The sequence below is a fragment of the Medicago sativa genome, chromosome 6 (assembly GCF_051527215.1).
Source record: "Medicago sativa cultivar Bolivia chromosome 6, Bolivia_mono, whole genome shotgun sequence".
Classification (NCBI taxonomy): Eukaryota; Viridiplantae; Streptophyta; class Magnoliopsida; order Fabales; family Fabaceae; genus Medicago; species Medicago sativa.
In genome coordinates, this window is record NC_140754.1 from 99,612,657 (window position 1) to 99,637,151 (window position 24,495).

Sequence of the window (24,495 nt, forward strand, 5' to 3'; positions counted from 1 at the left end):
GTTTACCTATCCAACAAATTGTCCCATGCTAAGATTCAATACAAACCGGCCACTTTATGGCCTTCCTTATAAAAAAGGGTTGAAAATGAGTAATGTCCTAAATTAACTAGGGGATTTTCTTAACCTCCATTTTGGCTGAATTTTTAGAGAATGCAAAAATATCCCATGGAAGTCGTAGTTATGTTGTTTACCTATCCAACGAATTGTCACACGCTAAGATTCAATGCAAATCGGCTACATTATGGCCTTCCTACTAAAAAAGGGTCGAAAACGAGTAATGTCCCAAATTAACGAGGATATTTTCTTAACCCCCATTTTGGCTGAATTTTTAGAGAATGCAAAAATATCCCATGGAAGTCGTAGTTATGTTGTTTACCTATCCAACGAATTGTCACACGCTAAGATTCAATGCAAATCGGCCACATTATGGCCTTCCTACTAAAAAAGGGTCGAAAACGAGTAATGTCCCAAATTAACGAGGATATTTTCTTAACCCCCATTTTGGCTGAATTTTTAGAGAATGCAAAAATATCCCATGGAAGTCATAGTTATGTTGTTTACCTATCCAACGAATTGTCACACGCTAAGATTCAATGCAAATCGGCCACATTATGGCCTTCCTAGTAAAAAAGGGTCGAAAACGAGTAATGTCCCAAATTAACGAGGAGATTTTCTTAACCTCCATTTTGGCTGAATTTTTAAAAAATGCAAAAATATCCCATGGAAGTCGTAGCTATGTTGTTTACCTATCCAACGAATTGTCCCATGCTAAGATTCATTACAAACCGGCCACTTTATGGCCTTCCTTATAAAAAAGGGTCGAAAATGAGTAATGTCCTAAATTAACGAGGGGATTTTCTTAACCTCCATTTTGGCTGAATTTTTAGAGAATGCAAAAATATCCCGTGGAAGTCGTAGTTATGTTGTTTACCTATCCAACGAATTGTCACACGCTTAGATTCAATGCAAATCGGCCACATTATGGCCTTCCTACTAAAAAAGGGTCGAAAACGAGTAATGTCCCAAATTAACGAGGATATTTTCTTAACCCCCATTTTGGCTGAATTTTTAGAGAATGCAAAAATATCCCATGGAAGTCATAGTTATGTTGTTTACCAATCCAACGAATTGTCACACGCTAAGATTCAATGCAAATCGGCCACATTATGGCCTTCCTAGTAAAAAAGGGTCGAAAACGAGTAATGTCCCAAATTAACGAGGAGATTTTCTTAACCTCCATTTTGGCTGAATTTTTAAAAAATGCAAAAATATCCCATGGAAGTCGTAGCTATGTTGTTTACCTATCCAACGAATTGTCCCATGCTAAGATTCAGTACAAACCGGCCACTTTATGGCCTTCCTTATAAAAAAGGGTCGAAAACGAGTAATGTCCCAAATTAACGAGGATATTTTCTTAACCCCCATTTTGGCTGAATTTTTAGAGAATGCAAAAATATCCCATGGAAGTCGTAGTTATGTTGTTTACCTATCCAACGAATTGTCACACGCTAAGATTCAATGCAAATCGGCCACATTATGGCCTTCCTACTAAAAAAGGGTCGAAAACGAGTAATGTCCCAAATTAACGAGGATATTTTCTTAACCCCCATTTTGGCTGAATTTTTAGAGAATGCAAAAATATCCCATGGAAGTCATAGTTATGTTGTTTACCTATCCAACGAATTGTCACACGCTAAGATTCAATGCAAATCGGCCACATTATGGCCTTCCTAGTAAAAAAGCGTCGAAAACGAGTAATGTCCCAAATTAACGAGGAGATTTTCTTAACCTCCATTTTGGCTGAATTTTTAAAAAATGCAAAAATATCCCATGGAAGTCGTAGCTATGTTGTTTACCTATCCAACGAATTGTCACATGCTAAGATTCAATACAAATCGGCCACTTTATGGCCTTCCTAGTAAAAATAGGTCGCAAACGAGTGATGTCCTAAATTAACGAGGAGATTTTCTTAACCTCCATTTTGGCCAAATTTTTAGAGAATGCAAAAATATTCCATGGAAGTCGTAGTTATGTTGTTTACCTATCCAACGAATTGTCACACGCTAAGATTCAATGCAAATATGCCACATTATGGCCTTCCTAGTAAAGAAGGGTCGAAAACGAGTAATGTCCCAAATTAACGAGGAGATTTTCTTAACCTCCATTTTGGCTGAATTTTTAGAGAATGCAAAAAAATCCCATGGAAGTCGTAGCTATGTTGTTTACCTATCCAACAAATTGTCCCATGCTAAGATTCAATACAAACCGGCCACTTTATGGCCTTCCTTATAAAAAAGGGTTGAAAATGAGTAATGTCCTAAATTAACTAGGGGATTTTCTTAACCTCCATTTTGGCTGAATTTTTAGAGAATGCAAAAATATCCCATGGAAGTCGTAGTTATGTTGTTTACCTATCCAACGAATTGTCACACGCTAAGATTCAATGCAAATCGGCTACATTATGGCCTTCCTACTAAAAAAGGGTCGAAAACGAGTAATGTCCCAAATTAACGAGGATATTTTCTTAACCCCCATTTTGGCTGAATTTTTAGAGAATGCAAAAATATCCCATGGAAGTCGTAGTTATGTTGTTTACCTATCCAACGAATTGTCACACGCTAAGATTCAATGCAAATCGGCCACATTATGGCCTTCCTACTAAAAAAGGGTCGAAAACGAGTAATGTCCCAAATTAACGAGGATATTTTCTTAACCCCCATTTTGGCTGAATTTTTAGAGAATGCAAAAATATCCCATGGAAGTCATAGTTATGTTGTTTACCTATCCAACGAATTGTCACACGCTAAGATTCAATGCAAATCGGCCACATTATGGCCTTCCTAGTAAAAAAGGGTCGAAAACGAGTAATGTCCCAATTTAACGAGGAGATTTTCTTAACCTCCATTTTGGCTGAATTTTTAAAAAATGCAAAAATATCCCATGGAAGTCGTAGCTATGTTGTTTACCTATCCAACAAATTGTCCCATGCTAAGATTCAATACAAACCGGCCACTTTATGGCCTTCCTTATAAAAAAGGGTCGAAAACGAGTAATGACCTAAATTAACGAGGATATTTTCTTAACCCCCATTTTGGCTGAATTTTTAGAGAATGCAAAAATATCCCATGGAAGTCGTAGTTATGTTGTTTACCTATCCAACGAATTGTCACACGCTAAGATTCAATGCAAATCGGCCACATTATGGCCTTCCTTATAAAAAAGGGTCGAAAACGAGTAATGTCCCAAATTAACGAGGATATTTTCTTAACCCCCATTTTGGCTGAATTTTTAGAGAATGCAAAAATATCCCATGGAAGTCGTAGTTATGTTGTTTACCTATCCAACGAATTGTCACACGCTAAGATTCAATGCAAATCGGCCACATTATGGCCTTCCTACTAAAAAAGGGTCGAAAACGAGTAATGTCCCAAATTAACGAGGATATTTTCTTAACCCCCATTTTGGCTGAATTTTTAGAGAATGCAAAAATATCCCATGGAAGTCATAGTTATGTTGTTTACCTATCCAACGAATTGTCACACGCTAAGATTCAATGCAAATCGGCCACATTATGGCCTTCCTAGTAAAAAAGCGTCGAAAACGAGTAATGTCCCAAATTAACGAGGAGATTTTCTTAACCTCCATTTTGGCTGAATTTTTAAAAAATGCAAAAATATCCCATGGAAGTCGTAGCTATGTTGTTTACCTATCCAACGAATTGTCCCATACTAAGATTCAATACAAACCGGCCACTTTATGGCCTTCCTACTAAAAAAGGGTCGAAAACGAGTAATGTCCTAAATTAACGAGGGGATTTTCTTAACCTCCATTTTGGCTGAATTTTTAGAGAATGCAAAAATATCCCGTGGAAGTCGTAGTTATGTTGTTTACCTATCCAACGAATTGTCACACGCTTAGATTCAATGCAAATCGGCCACATTATGGCCTTCCTACTAAAAAAGGGTCGAAAACGAGTAATGTCCCAAATTAACGAGGATATTTTCTTAACCTCCATTTTGGCTGAATTTTTAGAGAATGCAAAAAAATCCCATGGAAGTCGTAGCTATGTTGTTTACCTATCCAACAAATTGTCCCATGCTAAGATTCAATACAAACCGGCCACTTTATGGCCTTCCTTATAAAAAAGGGTTGAAAATGAGTAATGTCCTAAATTAACTAGGGGATTTTCTTAACCTCCATTTTGGCTGAATTTTTAGAGAATGCAAAAATATCCCATGGAAGTCGTAGTTATGTTGTTTACCTATCCAACGAATTGTCACACGCTAAGATTCAATGCAAATCGGCTACATTATGGCCTTCCTACTAAAAAAGGGTCGAAAACGAGTAATGTCCCAAATTAACGAGGATATTTTCTTAACCCCCATTTTGGCTGAATTTTTAGAGAATGCAAAAATATCCCATGGAAGTCGTAGTTATGTTGTTTACCTATCCAACGAATTGTCACACGCTAAGATTCAATGCAAATCGGCCACATTATGGCCTTCCTACTAAAAAAGGGTCGAAAACGAGTAATGTCCCAAATTAACGAGGATATTTTCTTAACCCCCATTTTGGCTGAATTTTTAGAGAATGCAAAAATATCCCATGGAAGTCATAGTTATGTTGTTTACCTATCCAACGAATTGTCACACGCTAAGATTCAATGCAAATCGGCCACATTATGGCCTTCCTAGTAAAAAAGGGTCGAAAACGAGTAATGTCCCAAATTAACGAGGAGATTTTCTTAACCTCCATTTTGGCTGAATTTTTAAAAAATGCAAAAATATCCCATGGAAGTCGTAGCTATGTTGTTTACCTATCCAACGAATTGTCCCATGCTAAGATTCATTACAAACCGGCCACTTTATGGCCTTCCTTATAAAAAAAGGTCGAAAATGAGTAATGTCCTAAATTAACGAGGGGATTTTCTTAACCTCCATTTTGGCTGAATTTTTAGAGAATGCAAAAATATCCCGTGGAAGTCGTAGTTATGTTGTTTACCTATCCAACGAATTGTCACACGCTTAGATTCAATGCAAATCGGCCACATTATGGCCTTCCTACTAAAAAAGGGTCGAAAACGAGTAATGTCCCAAATTAACGAGGATATTTTCTTAACCCCCATTTTGGCTGAATTTTTAGAGAATGCAAAAATATCCCATGGAAGTCATAGTTATGTTGTTTACCAATCCAACGAATTGTCACACGCTAAGATTCAATGCAAATCGGCCACATTATGGCCTTCCTAGTAAAAAAGGGTCGAAAACGAGTAATGTCCCAATTTAACGAGGAGATTTTCTTAACCTCCATTTTGGCTGAATTTTTAAAAAATGCAAAAATATCCCATGGAAGTCGTAGCTATGTTGTTTACCTATCCAACAAATTGTCCCATGCTAAGATTCAATACAAACCGGCCACTTTATGGCCTTCCTTATAAAAAAGGGTCGAAAACGAGTAATGACCTAAATTAACGAGGATATTTTCTTAACCCCCATTTTGGCTGAATTTTTAGAGAATGCAAAAATATCCCATGGAAGTCGTAGTTATGTTGTTTACCAATCCAATGAATTGTCACACGCTAAGATTCAATGCAAATCGGCCACATTATGGCCTTCCTTATAAAAAAGGGTCGAAAACGAGTAATGTCCCAAATTAACGAGGATATTTTCTTAACCCCCATTTTGGCTGAATTTTTAGAGAATGCAAAAATATCCCATGGAAGTCGTAGTTATGTTGTTTACCTATCCAACGAATTGTCACACGCTAAGATTCAATGCAAATCGGCCACATTATGGCCTTCCTACTAAAAAAGGGTCGAAAACGAGTAATGTCCCAAATTAACGAGGATATTTTCTTAACCCCCATTTTGGCTGAATTTTTAGAGAATGCAAAAATATCCCATGGAAGTCATAGTTATGTTGTTTACCTATCCAACGAATTGTCACACGCTAAGATTCAATGCAAATCGGCCACATTATGGCCTTCCTAGTAAAAAAGCGTCGAAAACGAGTAATGTCCCAAATTAACGAGGAGATTTTCTTAACCTCCATTTTGGCTGAATTTTTAAAAAATGCAAAAATATCCCATGGAAGTCGTAGCTATGTTGTTTACCTATCCAACGAATTGTCCCATACTAAGATTCAATACAAACCGGCCACTTTATGGCCTTCCTACTAAAAAAGGGTCGAAAACGAGTAATGTCCTAAATTAACGAGGGGATTTTCTTAACCTCCATTTTGGCTGAATTTTTAGAGAATGCAAAAATATCCCGTGGAAGTCGTAGTTATGTTGTTTACCTATCCAACGAATTGTCACACGCTTAGATTCAATGCAAATCGGCCACATTATGGCCTTCCTACTAAAAAAGGGTCGAAAACGAGTAATGTCCCAAATTAACGAGGATATTTTCTTAACCTCCATTTTGGCTGAATTTTTAGAGAATGCAAAAAAATCCCATGGAAGTCGTAGCTATGTTGTTTACCTATCCAACAAATTGTCCCATGCTAAGATTCAATACAAACCGGCCACTTTATGGCCTTCCTTATAAAAAAGGGTTGAAAATGAGTAATGTCCTAAATTAACTAGGGGATTTTCTTAACCTCCATTTTGGCTGAATTTTTAGAGAATGCAAAAATATCCCATGGAAGTCGTAGTTATGTTGTTTACCTATCCAACGAATTGTCACACGCTAAGATTCAATGCAAATCGGCTACATTATGGCCTTCCTACTAAAAAAGGGTCGAAAACGAGTAATGTCCCAAATTAACGAGGATATTTTCTTAACCCCCATTTTGGCTGAATTTTTAGAGAATGCAAAAATATCCCATGGAAGTCGTAGTTATGTTGTTTACCTATCCAACGAATTGTCACACGCTAAGATTCAATGCAAATCGGCCACATTATGGCCTTCCTACTAAAAAAGGGTCGAAAACGAGTAATGTCCCAAATTAACGAGGATATTTTCTTAACCCCCATTTTGGCTGAATTTTTAGAGAATGCAAAAATATCCCATGGAAGTCATAGTTATGTTGTTTACCTATCCAACGAATTGTCACACGCTAAGATTCAATGCAAATCGGCCACATTATGGCCTTCCTAGTAAAAAAGGGTCGAAAACGAGTAATGTCCCAAATTAACGAGGAGATTTTCTTAACCTCCATTTTGGCTGAATTTTTAAAAAATGCAAAAATATCCCATGGAAGTCGTAGCTATGTTGTTTACCTATCCAACGAATTGTCCCATGCTAAGATTCATTACAAACCGGCCACTTTATGGCCTTCCTTATAAAAAAAGGTCGAAAATGAGTAATGTCCTAAATTAACGAGGGGATTTTCTTAACCTCCATTTTGGCTGAATTTTTAGAGAATGCAAAAATATCCCGTGGAAGTCGTAGTTATGTTGTTTACCTATCCAACGAATTGTCACACGCTTAGATTCAATGCAAATCGGCCACATTATGGCCTTCCTACTAAAAAAGGGTCGAAAACGAGTAATGTCCCAAATTAACGAGGATATTTTCTTAACCCCCATTTTGGCTGAATTTTTAGAGAATGCAAAAATATCCCATGGAAGTCATAGTTATGTTGTTTACCAATCCAACGAATTGTCACACGCTAAGATTCAATGCAAATCGGCCACATTATGGCCTTCCTAGTAAAAAAGGGTCGAAAACGAGTAATGTCCCAAATTAACGAGGAGATTTTCTTAACCTCCATTTTGGCTGAATTTTTAAAAAATGCAAAAATATCCCATGGAAAGTCGTAGCTATGTTGTTTACCTATCCAACGAATTGTCCCATGCTAAGATTCAGTACAAACCGGCCACTTTATGGCCTTCCTTATAAAAAAGGGTCGAAAACGAGTAATGTCCCAAATTAACGAGGATATTTTCTTAACCCCCATTTTGGCTGAATTTTTAGAGAATGCAAAAATATCCCATGGAAGTCGTAGTTATGTTGTTTACCTATCCAACGAATTGTCACACGCTAAGATTCAATGCAAATCGGCCACATTATGGCCTTCCTACTAAAAAAGGGTCGAAAACGAGTAATGTCCCAAATTAACGAGGATATTTTCTTAACCCCCATTTTGGCTGAATTTTTAGAGAATGCAAAAATATCCCATGGAAGTCATAGTTATGTTGTTTACCTATCCAACGAATTGTCACACGCTAAGATTCAATGCAAATCGGCCACATTATGGCCTTCCTAGTAAAAAAGCGTCGAAAACGAGTAATGTCCCAAATTAACGAGGAGATTTTCTTAACCTCCATTTTGGCTGAATTTTTAAAAAATGCAAAAATATCCCATGGAAGTCGTAGCTATGTTGTTTACCTATCCAACGAATTGTCACATGCTAAGATTCAATACAAATCGGCCACTTTATGGCCTTCCTAGTAAAAATAGGTCGCAAACGAGTGATGTCCTAAATTAACGAGGAGATTTTCTTAACCTCCATTTTGGCCAAATTTTTAGAGAATGCAAAAATATTCCATGGAAGTCGTAGTTATGTTGTTTACCTATCCAACGAATTGTCACACGCTAAGATTCAATGCAAATATGCCACATTATGGCCTTCCTATTAAAGAAGGGTCGAAAACGAGTAATGTCCCAAATTAACGAGGAGATTTTCTTAACCTCCATTTTGGCTGAATTTTTAGAGAATGCAAAAAAATCCCATGGAAGTCGTAGCTATGTTGTTTACCTATCCAACAAATTGTCCCATGCTAAGATTCAATACAAACCGGCCACTTTATGGCCTTCCTTATAAAAAAGGGTTGAAAATGAGTAATGTCCTAAATTAACTAGGGGATTTTCTTAACCTCCATTTTGGCTGAATTTTTAGAGAATGCAAAAATATCCCATGGAAGTCGTAGTTATGTTGTTTACCTATCCAACGAATTGTCACACGCTAAGATTCAATGCAAATCGGCTACATTATGGCCTTCCTACTAAAAAAGGGTCGAAAACGAGTAATGTCCCAAATTAACGAGGATATTTTCTTAACCCCCATTTTGGCTGAATTTTTAGAGAATGCAAAAATATCCCATGGAAGTCGTAGTTATGTTGTTTACCTATCCAACGAATTGTCACACGCTAAGATTCAATGCAAATCGGCCACATTATGGCCTTCCTACTAAAAAAGGGTCGAAAACGAGTAATGTCCCAAATTAACGAGGATATTTTCTTAACCCCCATTTTGGCTGAATTTTTAGAGAATGCAAAAATATCCCATGGAAGTCATAGTTATGTTGTTTACCTATCCAACGAATTGTCACACGCTAAGATTCAATGCAAATCGGCCACATTATGGCCTTCCTAGTAAAAAAGGGTCGAAAACGAGTAATGTCCCAAATTAACGAGGAGATTTTCTTAACCTCCATTTTGGCTGAATTTTTAAAAAATGCAAAAATATCCCATGGAAGTCGTAGCTATGTTGTTTACCTATCCAACGAATTGTCCCATGCTAAGATTCATTACAAACCGGCCACTTTATGGCCTTCCTTATAAAAAAGGGTCGAAAATGAGTAATGTCCTAAATTAACGAGGGGATTTTCTTAACCTCCATTTTGGCTGAATTTTTAGAGAATGCAAAAATATCCCGTGGAAGTCGTAGTTATGTTGTTTACCTATCCAACGAATTGTCACACGCTTAGATTCAATGCAAATCGGCCACATTATGGCCTTCCTACTAAAAAAGGGTCGAAAACGAGTAATGTCCCAAATTAACGAGGATATTTTCTTAACCCCCATTTTGGCTGAATTTTTAGAGAATGCAAAAATATCCCATGGAAGTCATAGTTATGTTGTTTACCAATCCAATGAATTGTCACACGCTAAGATTCAATGCAAATCGGCCACATTATGGCCTTCCTAGTAAAAAAGGGTCGAAAACGAGTAATGTCCCAAATTAACGAGGAGATTTTCTTAACCTCCATTTTGGCTGAATTTTTAAAAAATGCAAAAATATCCCGTGGAAGTCGTAGCTATGTTGTTTACCTATCCAACGAATTGTCCCATGCTAAGATTCAGTACAAACCGGCCACTTTATGGCCTTCCTTATAAAAAAGGGTCGAAAACGAGTAATGTCCCAAATTAACGAGGATATTTTCTTAACCCCCATTTTGGCTGAATTTTTAGAGAATGCAAAAATATCCCATGGAAGTCGTAGTTATGTTGTTTACCTATCCAACGAATTGTCACACGCTAAGATTCAATGCAAATCGGCCACATTATGGCCTTCCTACTAAAAAAGGGTCGAAAACGAGTAATGTCCCAAATTAACGAGGATATTTTCTTAACCCCCATTTTGGCTGAATTTTTAGAGAATGCAAAAATATCCCATGGAAGTCATAGTTATGTTGTTTACCTATCCAACGAATTGTCACACGCTAAGATTCAATGCAAATCGGCCACATTATGGCCTTCCTAGTAAAAAAGCGTCGAAAACGAGTAATGTCCCAAATTAACGAGGAGATTTTCTTAACCTCCATTTTGGCTGAATTTTTAAAAAATGCAAAAATATCCCATGGAAGTCGTAGCTATGTTGTTTACCTATCCAACGAATTGTCCCATACTAAGATTCAATACAAACCGGCCACTTTATGGCCTTCCTACTAAAAAAGGGTCGAAAACGAGTAATGTCCTAAATTAACGAGGGGATTTTCTTAACCTCCATTTTGGCTGAATTTTTAGAGAATGCAAAAATATCCCGTGGAAGTCGTAGTTATGTTGTTTACCTATCCAACGAATTGTCACACGCTTAGATTCAATGCAAATCGGCCACATTATGGCCTTCCTACTAAAAAAGGGTCGAAAACGAGTAATGTCCCAAATTAACGAGGATATTTTCTTAACCCCCATTTTGGCTGAATTTTTAGAGAATGCAAAAATATCCCATGGAAGTCATAGTTATGTTGTTTACCAATCCAACGAATTGTCACACGCTAAGATTCAATGCAAATCGGCCACATTATGGCCTTCCTAGTAAAAAAGGGTCGAAAACGAGTAATGTCCCAAATTAACGAGGAGATTTTCTTAACCTCCATTTTGGCTGAATTTTTAAAAAATGCAAAAATATCCCGTGGAAGTCGTAGCTATGTTGTTTACCTATCCAACGAATTGTCCCATGCTAAGATTCAGTACAAACCGGCCACTTTATGGCCTTCCTTATAAAAAAGGGTCGAAAACGAGTAATGTCCCAAATTAACGAGGATATTTTCTTAACCCCCATTTTGGCTGAATTTTTAGAGAATGCAAAAATATCCCATGGAAGTCGTAGTTATGTTGTTTACCTATCCAACGAATTGTCACACGCTAAGATTCAATGCAAATCGGCCACATTATGGCCTTCCTACTAAAAAAGGGTCGAAAACGAGTAATGTCCCAAATTAACGAGGATATTTTCTTAACCCCCATTTTGGCTGAATTTTTAGAGAATGCAAAAATATCCCATGGAAGTCATAGTTATGTTGTTTACCTATCCAACGAATTGTCACACGCTAAGATTCAATGCAAATCGGCCACATTATGGCCTTCCTAGTAAAAAAGCGTCGAAAACGAGTAATGTCCCAAATTAACGAGGAGATTTTCTTAACCTCCATTTTGGCTGAATTTTTAAAAAATGCAAAAATATCCCATGGAAGTCATAGCTATGTTGTTTACCTATCCAACGAATTGTCCCATACTAAGATTCAATACAAACCGGCCACTTTATGGCCTTCCTTATAAAAAAGGGTCGAAAACGAGTAATGTCCTAAATTAACGAGGGGATTTTCTTAACCTCCATTTTGGCTGAATTTTTAGAGAATGCAAAAATATCCCATGGAAGTCGTAGTTATGTTGTCTACCTATCCAACGAATTGTCACATGCTAAGATTCAATACAAATCGGCCACTTTATGGCCTTCCTAGTAAAAATAGGTCGCAAACGAGTAATGTCCTAAATTAACGAGGAGATTTTCTTAACCTCCATTTTGGCCAAATTTTTAGAGAATGCAAAAATATTCCATGGAAGTCGTAGTTATGTTGTTTACCTATCCAACGAATTGTCACACGCTAAGATTCAATGCAAATATGCCACATTATGGCCTTCCTAGTAAAGAAGGGTCGAAAATGAGTAATGTCCCAAATTAACGAGGAGATTTTCTTAACCTCCATTTTGGCTGAATTTTTAGAGAATGCAAAAAAATCCCATGGAAGTCGTAGCTATGTTGTTTACCTATCCAACAAATTGTCCCATGCTAAGATTCAATACAAACCGGCCACTTTATGGCCTTCCTTATAAAAAAGGGTCGAAAACGAGTAATGTCCTAAATTAACGAGGGGATTTTCTTAACCTCCATTTTGGCTGAATTTTTAGAGAATGCAAAAATATCCCATGGAAGTCGTAATTATGTTGTTTACCTATCCAACGAATTGTCACACGCTAAGATTCAATGCAAATCGGCTACATTATGGCCTTCCTACTAAAAAAGGGTCGAAAACGAGTAATGTCCCAAATTAACGAGGATATTTTCTTAACCCCCATTTTGGCTGAATTTTTAGAGAATGCAAAAATATCCCATGGAAGTCGTAGTTATGTTGTTTACCTATCCAACGAATTGTCACACGCTAAGATTCAATGCAAATCGGCCACATTATGGCCTTCCTACTAAAAAAGGGTCGAAAACGAGTAATGTCCCAAATTAACGAGGATATTTTCTTAACCCCCATTTTGGCTGAATTTTTAGAGAATGCAAAAATATCCCATGGAAGTCATAGTTATGTTGTTTACCTATCCAACGAATTGTCACACGCTAAGATTCAATGCAAATCGGCCACATTATGGCCTTCCTAGTAAAAAAGCGTCGAAAACGAGTAATGTCCCAAATTAACGAGGAGATTTTCTTAACCTCCATTTTGGCTGAATTTTTAAAAAATGCAAAAATATCCCATGGAAGTCGTAGCTATGTTGTTTACCTATCCAACGAATTGTCACACGCTTAGATTCAATGCAAATCGGCCACATTATGGCCTTCCTACTAAAAAAGGGTCGAAAACGAGTAATGTCCCAAATTAACGAGGATATTTTCTTAACCCCCATTTTGGCTGAATTTTTAGAGAATGCAAAAATATCCCATGGAAGTCATAGTTATGTTGTTTACCAATCCAACGAATTGTCACACGCTAAGATTCAATGCAAATCGGCCACATTATGGCCTTCCTAGGAAAAAAGGGTCGAAAACGAGTAATGTCCCAAATTAACGAGGAGATTTTCTTAACCTCCATTTTGGCTGAATTTTTAAAAAATGCAAAAATATCCCGTGGAAGTCGTAGCTATGTTGTTTACCTATCCAACGAATTGTCCCATGCTAAGATTCAGTACAAACCGGCCACTCTATGGCCTTCCTTATAAAAAAGGGTCGAAAACGAGTAATGTCCCAAATTAACGAGGATATTTTCTTAACCCCCATTTTGGCTGAATTTTTAGAGAATGCAAAAATATCCCATGGAAGTCGTAGTTATGTTGTTTACCTATCCAACGAATTGTCACACGCTAAGATTCAATGCAAATCGGCCACATTATGGCCTTCCTACTAAAAAAGGGTCGAAAACGAGTAATGTCCCAAATTAACGAGGATATTTTCTTAACCCCCATTTTGGCTGAATTTTTAGAGAATGCAAAAATATCCCATGGAAGTCATAGTTATGTTGTTTACCTATCCAACGAATTGTCACACGCTAAGATTCAATGCAAATCGGCCACATTATGGCCTTCCTAGTAAAAAAGCGTCGAAAACGAGTAATGTCCCAAATTAACGAGGAGATTTTCTTAACCTCCATTTTGGCTGAATTTTTAAAAAATGCAAAAATATCCCATGGAAGTCGTAGCTATGTTGTTTACCTATCCAACGAATTGTCCCATACTAAGATTCAATACAAACCGGCCACTTTATGGCCTTCCTTATAAAAAAGGGTCGAAAACGAGTAATGTCCTAAATTAACGAGGGGATTTTCTTAACCTCCATTTTGGCTGAATTTTTAGAGAATGCAAAAATATCCCATGGAAGTCGTAGTTATGTTGTTTACCTATCCAACGAATTGTCACATGCTAAGATTCAATACAAATCGGCCACTTTATGGCCTTCCTAGTAAAAATAGGTCGCAAACGAGTAATGTCCTAAATTAACGAGGAGATTTTCTTAACCTCCATTTTGGCTGAATTTTTAGAGAATGCAAAAATATCCCATGGAAGTCATAGTTATGTTGTTTACCTATCCAACGAATTGTCACACGCTAAGATTCAATGCAAATCGGCCACATTATGGCCTTCCTAGTAAAAAAGCGTCGAAAACGAGTAATGTCCCAAATTAACGAGGAGATTTTCTTAACCTCCATTTTGGCTGAATTTTTAAAAAATGCAAAAATATCCCATGGAAGTCGTAGCTATGTTGTTTACCTATCCAACGAATTGTCACACGCTTAGATTCAATGCAAATCGGCCACATTATGGCCTTCCTACTAAAAAAGGGTCGAAAACGAGTAATGTCCCAAATTAACGAGGATATTTTCTTAACCCCCATTTTGGCTGAATTTTTAGAGAATGCAAAAATATCCCATGGAAGTCATAGTTATGTTGTTTACCAATCCAACGAATTGTCACACGCTAAGATTCAATGCAAATCGGCCACATTATGGCCTTCCTAGGAAAAAAGGGTCGAAAACGAGTAATGTCCCAAATTAACGAGGAGATTTTCTTAACCTCCATTTTGGCTGAATTTTTAAAAAATGCAAAAATATCCCGTGGAAGTCGTAGCTATGTTGTTTACCTATCCAACGAATTGTCCCATGCTAAGATTCAGTACAAACCGGCCACTTTATGGCCTTCCTTATAAAAAAGGGTCGAAAACGAGTAATGTCCCAAATTAACGAGGATATTTTCTTAACCCCCATTTTGGCTGAATTTTTAGAGAATGCAAAAATATCCCATGGAAGTCGTAGTTATGTTGTTTACCTATCCAACGAATTGTCACACGCTAAGATTCAATGCAAATCGGCCACATTATGGCCTTCCTACTAACAAAGGGTCGAAAACGAGTAATGTCCCAAATTAACGAGGATATTTTCTTAACCCCCATTTTGGCTGAATTTTTAGAGAATGCAAAAATATCCCATGGAAGTCATAGTTATGTTGTTTACCTATCCAACGAATTGTCACACGCTAAGATTCAATGCAAATCGGCCACATTATGGCCTTCCTAGTAAAAAAGCGTCGAAAACGAGTAATGTCCCAAATTAACGAGGAGATTTTCTTAACCTCCATTTTGGCTGAATTTTTAAAAAATGCAAAAATATCCCATGGAAGTCGTAGCTATGTTGTTTACCTATCCAACGAATTGTCCCATACTAAGATTCAATACAAACCGGCCACTTTATGGCCTTCCTTATAAAAAAGGGTCGAAAACGAGTAATGTCCTAAATTAACGAGGGGATTTTCTTAACCTCCATTTTGGCTGAATTTTTAGAGAATGCAAAAATATCCCATGGAAGTCGTAGTTATGTTGTTTACCTATCCAACGAATTGTCACATGCTAAGATTCAATACAAATCGGCCACTTTATGGCCTTCCTAGTAAAAATAGGTCGCAAACGAGTAATGTCCTAAATTAACGAGGAGATTTTCTTAACCTCCATTTTGGCCAAATTTTTAGAGAATGCAAAAATATTCCATGGAAGTCGTAGTTATGTTGTTTACCTATCCAACGAATTGTCACACGCTAAGATTCAATGCAAATATGCCACATTATGGCCTTCCTAGTAAAGAAGGGTCGAAAATGAGTAATGTCCCAAATTAACGAGGAGATTTTCTTAACCTCCATTTTGGCTGAATTTTTAGAGAATGCAAAAAAATCCCATGGAAGTCGTAGCTATGTTGTTTACCTATCCAACAAATTGTCCCATGCTAAGATTCAATACAAACCGGCCACTTTATGGCCTTCCTTATAAAAAAGGGTCGAAAACGAGTAATGTCCTAAATTAACGAGGGGATTTTCTTAACCTCCATTTTGGCTGAATTTTTAGAGAATGCAAAAATATCCCATGGAAGTCGTAGTTATGTTGTTTACCTATCCAACGAATTGTCACACGCTAAGATTCAATGCAAATCGGCGACATTATGGCCTTCCTACTAAAAAAGGGTCGAAAACGAGTAATGTCCCAAATTAACGAGGATATTTTCTTAACCCCCATTTTGGCTGAATTTTTAGAGAATGCAAAAATATCCCATGGAAGTCGTAGTTATGTTGTTTACCTATCCAACGAATTGTCACACGCTAAGATTCAATGCAAATCGGCCACATTATGGCCTTCCTACTAAAAAAGGGTCGAAAACGAGTAATGTCCCAAATTAACGAGGATATTTTCTTAACCCCCATTTTGGCTGAATTTTTAGAGAATGCAAAAATATCCCATGGAAGTCATAGTTATGTTGTTTACCTATCCAACGAATTGTCACACGCTAAGATTCAATGCAAATCGGCCACATTATGGCCTTCCTAGTAAAAAAGCGTCGAAAACGAGTAATGTCCCAAATTAACGAGGAGATTTTCTTAACCTCCATTTTGGCTGAATTTTTAAAAAAATGCAAAAATATCCCATGGAAGTCGTAGCTATGTTGTTTACCTATCCAACGAATTGTCCCATGCTAAGATTCAATACAAACCGGCCACTTTATGGCCTTCCTTATAAAAAAGGGTCGAAAACGAGTAATGTCCCAAATTAACGAGGATATTTTCTTAACCCCCATTTTGGCTGAATTTTTAGAGAATGCAAAAATATCCCATGGAAGTCGTAGTTATGTTGTTTACCTATCCAACGAATTGTCACACGCTAAGATTCAATGCAAATCGGCCACATTATGGCCTTCCTACTAAAAAAGGGTCGAAAACGAGTAATGTCCCAAATTAACGAGGATATTTTCTTAACCCCCATTTTGGCTGAATTTTTAGAGAATGCAAAAATATCCCATGGAAGTCATAGTTATGTTGTTTACCTATCCAACGAATTGTCACACGCTAAGATTCAATGCAAATCGGCCACATTATGGCCTTCCTAGTAAAAAAGCGTCGAAAACGAGTAATGTCCCAAATTAACGAGGAGATTTTCTTAACCTCCATTTTGGCTGAATATTTAAAAAATGCAAAAATATCCCATGGAAGTCGTAGCTATGTTGTTTACCTATCCAACGAATTGTCCCATGCTAAGATTCAATACAAACCGGCCACTTTATGGCCTTCCTTATAAAAAAGGGTCGAAAACGAGTATTGTCCTAAATTAACGAGGGGATTTTCTTAACCTCCATTTTGGCTGAATTTTTAGAGAATGCAAAAATATCCCATGGAAGTCGTAGTTATGTTGTTTACCTATCCAACGAATTGTCACATGCTAAGATTCAATACAAATCGGCCACTTTATGGCCATCCTAGTAAAAATAGGTCGCAAACGAGTAATGTCCTAAATTAACGAGGAGATTTTCTTAACCTCCATTTTGGCCAAATTTTTAGAGAATGCAAAAATATTCCATGGAAGTGGTAGTTATGTTGTTTACCTATCCAACGAATTGTCACACGCTAAGATTCAATGCAAATATGCCACATTATGGCCTTCCTAGTAAAGAAGGGTCGAAAATGAGTAATGTCCCAAATTAACGAGGAGATTTTCTTAACCTCCATTTTGGCTGAATTTTTAGAGAATGCAAAAAAATCCCATGGAAGTCGTAGCTATGTTGTTTACCTATCCAACAAATTGTCCCATGCTAAGATTCAATACAAACCGGCCACTTTATGGCCTTCCTTATAAAAAAGGGTCGAAAACGAGTAATGTCCTAAATTAACGAGGGGATTTTCTTAACCTCCATTTTGGCTGAATTTTTAGAGAATGCAAAAATATCCCATGGAAGTCGTAGTTATGTTGTTTACCTATCCAACGAATTGTCACACGCTAAGATTCAATGCAAATCGGCTACATTATGGCCTTCCTAGTAAAAAAGGGTCGAAAACGAGTAATGTCCCAAATTAACGAGGATATTTTCTTAACCCCCATTTTGGCTGAATTTTTAGAGAATGCAAAAATATCCCATGGAAGTCGTAGTTATGTTGTTTACCTATCCAACGAATTGTCACACGCTAAGATTCAATGCAAATCGGCCACATTATGGCCTTCCTACTAAAAAAGGGTCGAAAACGAGTAATGTCCCAAATTAACGAGGATATTTTCTTAACCCCCATTTTGGCTGAATTTTTAGAGAATGCAAAAATATCCCATGGAAGTCATAGTTATGTTGTTTACCTATCCAACGAATTGTCACACGCTAAGATTCAATGCAAATCGGCCACATTATGGCCTTCCTAGTAAAAAAGGGTCGAAAACGAGTAATGTCCCAAATTAACGAGGAGATTTTCTTAACCTCCATTTTGGCTGAATTTTTAAAAAATGCAAAAATATCCCATGGAAGTCGTAGCTATGTTGTTTACCTATCCAACGAATTGTCCCATGCTAAGATTCAATACAAACCGGCCACTTTATGGCCTTCCTTATAAAAAAGGGTCGAAAACGAGTAATGTCCCAAATTAACGAGGATATTTTCTTAACCCCCATTTTGGCTGAATTTTTAGAGAATGCAAAAATATCCCATGGAAGTCGTGGTTATGTTGTTTACCTATCCAACGAATTGTCACACGCTAAGATTCAATGCAAATCGGCCACATTATGGCCTTCCTACTAAAAAAGGGTCGAAAACGAGTAATGTCCCAAATTAACGAGGATATTTTCTTAACCCCCATTTTGGCTGAATTTTTAGAGAATGCAAAAATATCCCATGGAAGTCATAGTTATGTTGTTTACCTATCCAACGAATTGTCACACGCTAAGATTCAATGCAAATCGGCCACATTATGGCCTTCCTAGTAAAAAAGCGTCGAAAACGAGTAATGTCCCAAATTAACGAGGAGATTTTCTTAACCTCCATTTTGGCTGAATTTTTAAAAAATGCAAAAATATCCCATGGAAGTCGTAGCTATGTTGTTTACCTATCCAACGAATTGTCCCATGCTAAGATTCAATACAAACCGGCCACTTTATGGCCTTCCTTATAAAAAAGGGTCGAAAACGAGTAATGTCCTAAATTAACGAGGGGATTTTCTTAACCTCCATTTTGGCTGAATTTTTAGAGAATGCAAAAATATCCCATGGAAGTCGTAGTTATGTTGTTTACCTATCCAACGAATTGTCACATGCTAAGATTCAATACAAATCGGCCACTTTATGGCCTTCCTAGTAAAAATAGGTCGCAAACGAGTAATGTCCTAAATTAACGAGGAGATTTTCTTAACCTCCATTTTGGCCAAATTTTTAGAGAATGCAAAAATATTCCATGGAAGTGGTAGTTATGTTGTTTACCTATCCAACGAATTGTCACACGCTAAGATTCAATGCAAATATGCCACATTATGGCCTTCCTAGTAAAGAAGGGTCGAAAATGAGTAATGTCCCAAATTAACGAGGAGATTTTCTTAACCTCCATTTTGGCTGAATTTTTAGAGAATGCAAAAAAATCCCATGGAAGTCGTAGCTATGTTGTTTACCTATCCAACAAATTGTCCCATGCTAAGATTCAATACAAACCGGCCACTTTATGGCCTTCCTTATAAAAAAGGGTCGAAAACGAGTAATGTCCTAAATTAACGAGGGGATTTTCTTAACCTCCATTTTGGCTGAATTTTTAGAGAATGCAAAAATATCCCATGGAAGTCGTAGTTATGTTGTTTACCTATCCAACGAATTGTCACACGCTAAGATTCAATGCAAATCGGCTACATTATGGCCTTCCTACTAAAAAAGGGTCGAAAACGAGTAATGTCCCAAATTAACGAGGATATTTTCTTAACCCCCATTTTGGCTGAATTTTTAGAGAATGCAAAAATATCCCATGGAAGTCGTAGTTATGTTGTTTACCTATCCAACGAATTGTCACACGCTAAGATTCAATGCAAATCGGCCACATTATGGCCTTCCTACTAAAAAAGGGTCGAAAACGAGTAATGTCCCAAATTAACGAGGATATTTTCTTAACCCCCATTTTGGCTGAATTTTTAGAGAATGCAAAAATATCCCATGGAAGTCGTAGTTATGTTGTTTACCTATCCAACGAATTGTCACACGCTAAGATTCAATGCAAATCGGCCACATTATGGCCTTCCTACTAAAAAAGGGTCGAAAACGAGTAATGTCCCAAATTAACGAGGATATTTTCTTAACCCCCATTTTGGCTGAATTTTTAGAGAATGCAAAAATATCCCATGGAAGTCATAGTTATGTTGTTTACCTATCCAACGAATTGTCACACGCTAAGATTCAATGCAAATCGGCCACATTATGGCCTTCCTAGTAAAAAAGCGTCGAAAACGAGTAATGTCCCAAATTAACGAGGAGATTTTCTTAACCTCCATTTTGGCTGAATTTTTAAAAAATGCAAAAATATCCCATGGAAGTCGTAGCTATGTTGTTTACCTATCCAACGAATTGTCCCATGCTAAGATTCAATACAAACCGGCCACTTTATGGCCTTCCTTATAAAAAAGGGTCGAAAACGAGTAATGTCCTAAATTAACGAGGGGATTTTCTTAACCTCCATTTTGGCTGAATTTTTAGAGAATGCAAAAATATCCCATGGAAGTCGTAGTTATGTTGTTTACCTATCCAACGAATTGTCACATGCTAAGATTCAATACAAATCGGCCACTTTATGGCCTTCCTAGTAAAAATAGGTCGCAAACGAGTAATGTCCTAAATTAACGAGGAGATTTTCTTAACCTCCATTTTGGCCAAATTTTTAGAGAATGCAAAAATATTCCATGGAAGTGGTAGTTATGTTGTTTACCTATCCAACGAATTGTCACACGCTAAGATTCAATGCAAATATGCCACATTATGGCCTTCCTAGTAAAGAAGGGTCGAAAATGAGTAATGTCCCAAATTAACGAGGAGATTTTCTTAACCTCCATTTTGGCTGAATTTTTAGAGAATGCAAAAAAATCCCATGGAAGTCGTAGCTATGTTGTTTACCTATCCAACAAATTGTCCCATGCTAAGATTCAATACAAACCGGCCACTTTATGGCCTTCCTTATAAAAAAGGGTCGAAAACGAGTAATGTCCTAAATTAACGAGGGGATTTTCTTAACCTCCATTTTGGCTGAATTTTTAGAGAATGCAAAAATATCCCATGGAAGTCGTAGTTATGTTGTTTACCTATCCAACGAATTGTCACACGCTAAGATTCAATGCAAATCGGCTACATTATGGCCTTCCTACTAAAAAAGGGTCGAAAACGAGTAATGTCCCAAATTAACGAGGATATTTTCTTAACCCCCATTTTGGCTGAATTTTTAGAGAATGCAAAAATATCCCATGGAAGTCGTAGTTATGTTGTTTACCTATCCAACGAATTGTCACACGCTAAGATTCAATGCAAATCGGCCACATTATGGCCTTCCTACTAAAAAAGGGTCGAAAACGAGTAATGTCCCAAATTAACGAGGATATTTTCTTAACCCCCATTTTGGCTGAATTTTTAGAGAATGCAAAAATATCCCATGGAAGTCATAGTTATGTTGTTTACCTATCCAACGAATTGTCACACGCTAAGATTCAATGCAAATCGGCCACATTATGGCCTTCCTAGTAAAAAAGGGTCGAAAACGAGTAATGTCCCAAATTAACGAGGAGATTTTCTTAACCTCCATTTTGGCTGAATTTTTAAAAAATGCAAAAATATCCCATGGAAGTCGTAGCTATGTTGTTTACCTATCCAACGAATTGTCCCATGCTAAGATTCAATACAAACCGGCCACTTTATGGCCTTCCTTATAAAAAAGGGTCGAAAACGAGTAATGTCCCAAATTAACGAGGATATTTTCTTAACCCCCATTTTGGCTGAATTTTTAGAGAATGCAAAAATATCCCATGGAAGTCGTAGTTATGTTGTTTACCTATCCAACGAATTGTCACACGCTTAGATTCAATGCAAATCGGCTACATTATGGCCTTCCTACTAAAAAAGGGTCGAAAACGAGTAATGTCCCAAATTAACGAGGATATTTTCTTAACCCCCATTTTGGCTGAATTTTTAGAGAATGCAAAAATATCCCATGGAAGTCGTAGTTATGTTGTTTACCTATCCAACGAATTGTCACACGCTAAGATTCAATGCAAATCGGCCACATTATGGCCTTCCTACTAAAAAAGGGTCGAAAACGAGTAATGTCCCAAATTAACGAGGATATTTTCTTAACCCCCATTTTGGCTGAATTTTTAGAGAATGCAAAAATATCCCATGGAAGTCATAGTTATGTTGTTTACCTATCCAACGAATTGTCACACGCTAAGATTCAATGCAAATCGGCCACATTATGGCCTTCCTAGTAAAAAAGGGTCGAAAACGAGTAATGTCCCAAATTAACGAGGAGATTTTCTTAACCTCCATTTTGGCTGAATTTTTAAAAAATGCAAAAATATCCCATGGAAGTCGTAGCTATGTTGTTTACCTATCCAACGAATTGTCCCATGCTAAGATTCAATACAAACCGGCCACTTTATGGCCTTCCTTATAAAAAAGGGTCGAAAACGAGTAATGTCCTAAATTAACGAGGGGATTTTCTTAACCTCCATTTTGGCTGAATTTTTAGAGAATGCAAAAATATCCCATGGAAGTCGTAGTTATGTTGTTTACCTATCCAACGAATTGTCACACGCTTAGATTCAATGCAAATCGGCCACATTATGGCCTTCCTACTAAAAAAGGGTCGAAAACGAGTAATGTCCCAAATTAACGAGGATATTTTCTTAACCCCCATTTTGGCTGAATTTTTAGAGAATGCAAAAATATCCCATGGAAGTCATAGTTATGTTGTTTACCAATCCAACGAATTGTCACACGCTAAGATTCAATGCAAATCGGCCACATTATGGCCTTCCTAGTAAAAAAGGGTCGAAAACGAGTAATGTCCCAAATTAACGAGGAGATTTTCTTAACCTCCATTTTGGCTGAATTTTTAAAAAATGCAAAAATATCCCATGGAAGTCGTAGCTATGTTGTTTACCTATCCAACGAATTGTCCCATGCTAAGATTCAATACAAACCGGCCACTTTATGGCCTTCCTTATAAAAAAGGGTCGAAAACGAGTAATGTCCCAAATTAACGAGGATATTTTCTTAACCCCCATTTTGGCTGAATTTTTAGAGAATGCAAAAATATCCCATGGAAGTCGTAGTTATGTTGTTTACCTATCCAACGAATTGTCACACGCTTAGATTCAATGCAAATCGGCCACATTATGGCCTTCCTACTAAAAAAGGGTCGAAAACGAGTAATGTCCCAAATTAACGAGGATATTTTCTTAACCCCCATTTTGGCTGAATTTTTAGAGAATGCAAAAATATCCCATGGAAGTCATAGTTATGTTGTTTACCAATCCAACGAATTGTCACACGCTAAGATTCAATGCAAATCGGCCACATTATGGCCTTCCTAGTAAAAAAGGGTCGAAAACGAGTAATGTCCCAAATTAACGAGGAGATTTTCTTAACCTCCATTTTGGCTGAATTTTTAAAAAATGCAAAAATATCCCATGGAAGTCGTAGCTATGTTGTTTACCTATCCAACGAATTGTCCCATGCTAAGATTCAATACAAACCGGCCACTTTATGGCCTTCCTTATAAAAAAGGGTCGAAAACGAGTAATGTCCCAAATTAACGAGGATATTTTCTTAACCCCCATTTTGGCTGAATTTTTAGAGAATGCAAAAATATCCCATGGAAGTCGTAGTTATGTTGTTTACCTATCCAACGAATTGTCACACGCTTAGATTCAATGCAAATCGGCCACATTATGGCCTTCCTACTAAAAAAGGGTCGAAAACGAGTAATGTCCCAAATTAACGAGGATATTTTCTTAACCCCCATTTTGGCTGAATTTTTAGAGAATGCAAAAATATCCCATGGAAGTCATAGTTATGTTGTTTACCAATCCAACGAATTGTCACACGCTAAGATTCAATGCAAATCGGCCACATTATGGCCTTCCTAGTAAAAAAGGGTCGAAAACGAGTAATGTCCCAAATTAACGAGGAGATTTTCTTAACCTCCATTTTGGCTGAATTTTTAAAAAATGCAAAAATATCCCATGGAAGTCGTAGCTATGTTGTTTACCTATCCAACGAATTGTCCCATGCTAAGATTCAATACAAACCGGCCACTTTATGGCCTTCCTTATAAAAAAGGGTCGAAAACGAGTAATGTCCCAAATTAACGAGGATATTTTCTTAACCCCCATTTTGGCTGAATTTTTAGAGAATGCAAAAATATCCCATGGAAGTCATAGTTATGTTGTTTACCAATCCAACGAATTGTCACACGCTAAGATTCAATGCAAATCGGCCACATTATGGCCTTCCTAGTAAA